Below are 3,412 nucleotides of genomic sequence, written 5' to 3'. Positions count from 1 at the left end.
GTGTCAACAACAACAAATAAAATTGTAAATAATATGTCTCACTATGTACTCTCTCTCCCAGTGCGATGGCTTAGATCGTAATGCATCTTGGAAACGTGGTGGTGTGTGTAGAATTTAGCGGTATCTAGTGGTGAGATTGTAAATTGCAAAAGACTTCAATTTTAAAACCCATATGGTAGCTGTCGCACGACAAACATGTCATCGTCTGAGACAACGTAGGGAAGAAACGTGCTCTTTAGAGCAGTTTGTACGTTTAGGGCTACTGTATATGACGGTGACTTCCATGAAAATTGCTCGTTCTTAGGTAATAAAAACAATTCAGTTCATTATGTAAGGTCCTTATACACCACTGATTATATAGTTATGTATATTATTTAGCATTTTTGTCTTTTTTAAAAGTAACACAATGCACCTTTAACAAATACAACGTTCGATTCGCCTTGTGAAAATGACTACATTTCCCATAATGCCCCTAGTGCACTAAAGGACACGGTGGTCACAATAATCAAACTGCCGGTGTAACATGATGGACTACGTGAGATCTTTGTTTTGCCTTGTGGATCTGTATATAATAAAGCGAGGTATTTTTAATCTGAACTAACACATAGATTTCACTCGTTGTTCTACAACACTCGATTTACCAGATGGTTTGTTACTGTTTTCTGTGATGACATTTTTTGTTTTTATGGGGTAAGTGCTATTATATTCTCTGTCATTTAAAGGTAAACATAACGGTAAGCATGCCGGGTTTACAGTGAACCAAGCAACATGTATAGGTAAAGGTTAAAAATCAGCTAGATGTCGGAATCTTTCAAAATCAACTAGATGTTGGAATCTTTAAAAAGTAAATTAATGCTCAGTTCCCCGAAAAGCTGACTGAAGTTCAGATGTTTTGCGTACAACACAATAAATCAACATTAGTTGGAAATGATAGCAAAGTGAATCTTTACTGATTTATTTTTCTTATATTATGGTGTAACAAAACCAACGTCGCTTTAAGAATATACCTAGATGATTTTGTGCGGGTATTTCATATGTAAGGATCATCAGTTAGTCTATGTCTTTAGTCTTACTCTTTTATTTGACTATTTTACAATAAAAAGTTTACTTGTGTTTATATAAATTGAAGAAATCATGTACCTCGCTTTGTCACCACGAAAGTAGTACATGTTATTCTGGGTAAAGAGTAGTGTGAGTTTAATAGACTTTAAATTTAAATGTGTAAGTAGTTTGATTTTTAACTTCTGTCTTATAGACATTACTAACTGAGAACAGCAGAGACAGAGGCATGAGGGGATCAAAGCACATAATGAAGTAAGATTGTGTATGTTGTGTTCATTGAATGCATCTAATTTGTTTGTCTTGTATGTTGTGTTCATTGAATGCATCTAATTTGTTTGTCTTGTATGGGGTAATTTGTCAAATATTATTAAATATTATATTAAATACAAAAGCACTAAAAGTTTTAGTGTTTTGGCTAAGGAGTGTGAGCATGTCTCAGGTACTTGTATTTCAGGTGCAATAATAAATACTAGACGAAAATGTGTTTTTGAGATTAAAATAAATGTAATTGATAAGTGCTTTATTCTTTAAGTTGATGAGTTCTTTCTGAAAGTCTGAAAACTATACTAAACCTAATATACTAATAACCTAAAGTTAAAAGTCTCAGTTTTTAGACGGGTAATGTTTTGTAATATGTGTCTTTTTGTCTTTACTTATGCTGTACTTATTAGTATGATGAAAGCAACGCAATCTGCAATAATGCAGGCCCCTTGTATAAACACAGTCCTGCTATCGCAGGAGGACTGGACATGCTTTACGAGTCCATAAACAAAATATCTCGGTCCTCACCCGGGCACTGCCATAACGATTTACGATTCAGAGTGGAAGCATCTCTCAGGAATGCAACTTTAAGGACTACAATCTGTGTAAGTGGCAGAAGACCGTATCTTTGTATTGAACAGTTTATTTGAAAAAACATAATTTTTGTTTTGAAAATCAGGTCATCTATACAAAATGCTGAATTGGATATTTAAAAATTACACATAAATGTTTACTCTCTAGAGAAAATCCACCAAAATCATCATCTTGACAGAATTCATTGTTCATTATTCTTGTAGAATGTATTTCATCTGCTGCTGTGAGAAACCTTTTTTTTTCTGTTGGTACTATTGAAATGGTTTTTTAATCAGTCGAATCCGTGCTTAGTGCTAAGATTTTTAGAGGAAGTTAAATTTAAACATATTTTCTAGTCTTAATTTATTTAATTACAGTTTATTTACACCATAAATATAACCTTAGAAGCCAGGATGACGTTAAAAAGAAAAGAAAGAACACTTAATTTCTTTGATAATTTCACATAAAAATTTGTGTTTAATGAAACTATTCATCCCCTGATCAAAATAATTTGTAGAGAGGCAGCTTATAATGATGTCACGCATTCCGAAATGGCGCATGTTAAAAGTTTAAGTTTTTATTTTTTTCGGGGGCATAGTGAGATGGTCCACGCTATTTTGCCATTCACTCACCGGAGTATCGCACGAGCTGCATGGCCTGTCCATGTTTGTGATTTTCGTAACTCTGATTTCCCTGGCTTTTATTATACATATCGGGCGCCACCTGGCATGGAATGTGTTTTAATGAAGACCACTTGTGTAAACACTGTTTTTATTGTTTTATCGTAGGAGGACATGATTCAACGCGTCCCGGAGATAACCCCGGACGTAAACATGTCAACGTGACGTGGGCGGTCCGGTTAAAAGTTCAACCCAATGTGGGCGGTCCGGTTAAAAGTTCAGTGCTACGTGGGCTGTCGGTTCAAAAGTTCTGAGCAGCGCTGGAGGACGGTTCAAAAGTTTAGAGCAACGTGGGCGGTCGGTTCGAAAGTTCATCGCTACGTGGGAGGTCCGGTCAAAAGTTCACGACGTGGGTGGTCCGGTCAAAAGTTCACGACGTGGGAGGTCCGGTCAAAGGTTAGCCCCTCCCCGGAGGTCAAAGGTTCACGATGTGGGTGGTCCGGTCAAAGGTCACCCCCTCCCTCGCAGGTCAAAAGGTCAGCCCCTCCCTAAGGTCAAAGGGCACCATCAATCATTTTTATGTGACAGTATGTAGCCTATATTTACTACTTACCTAGGCCAAATACAAAAAAAAACGTCATGTAAGTAGTCTAGTGCAAAGACAACAAGTGTGAACATTTGGACACAGCCTCAGTTCAGTTCATGAAGATCTCTACTAATGAGCTGATGATTTGAATAAGGTGTGTTAAATAAGGAAGACATACAAAATGTGAATAGCAGAGGACCTCGAGGAACAATGTTTAGGAACAGTTACACTGTACAAAACATTAACTAAACAGACAAATTATTTGTCATAGCTTCAATAAACAAAAGAATGTCACCTGCATTTTAGTTTC

General features: G+C 36.4%; 1 long non-coding RNA gene across 1 annotated transcript; it reads left to right on the top strand.

Moving 5' to 3' along the window:
* The first annotated feature begins 531 nt into the window (after positions 1 to 531).
* Positions 532 to 1,936, top strand: LOC135740601 (uncharacterized). The gene is made up of 3 exons (XR_010529225.2): positions 532 to 690; positions 1,256 to 1,314; positions 1,734 to 1,936. It is a non-coding gene; the product is annotated as an uncharacterized lncRNA (long non-coding RNA).
* The last annotated feature ends 1,476 nt before the right edge of the window (positions 1,937 to 3,412 follow it).

Source organism: Paramisgurnus dabryanus, chromosome 22 (assembly GCF_030506205.2).
Source record: "Paramisgurnus dabryanus chromosome 22, PD_genome_1.1, whole genome shotgun sequence".
Lineage (NCBI taxonomy): Eukaryota > Metazoa > Chordata > Actinopteri > Cypriniformes > Cobitidae > Paramisgurnus > Paramisgurnus dabryanus.
This window is presented reverse-complemented; position numbering and strand designations above follow the sequence as displayed.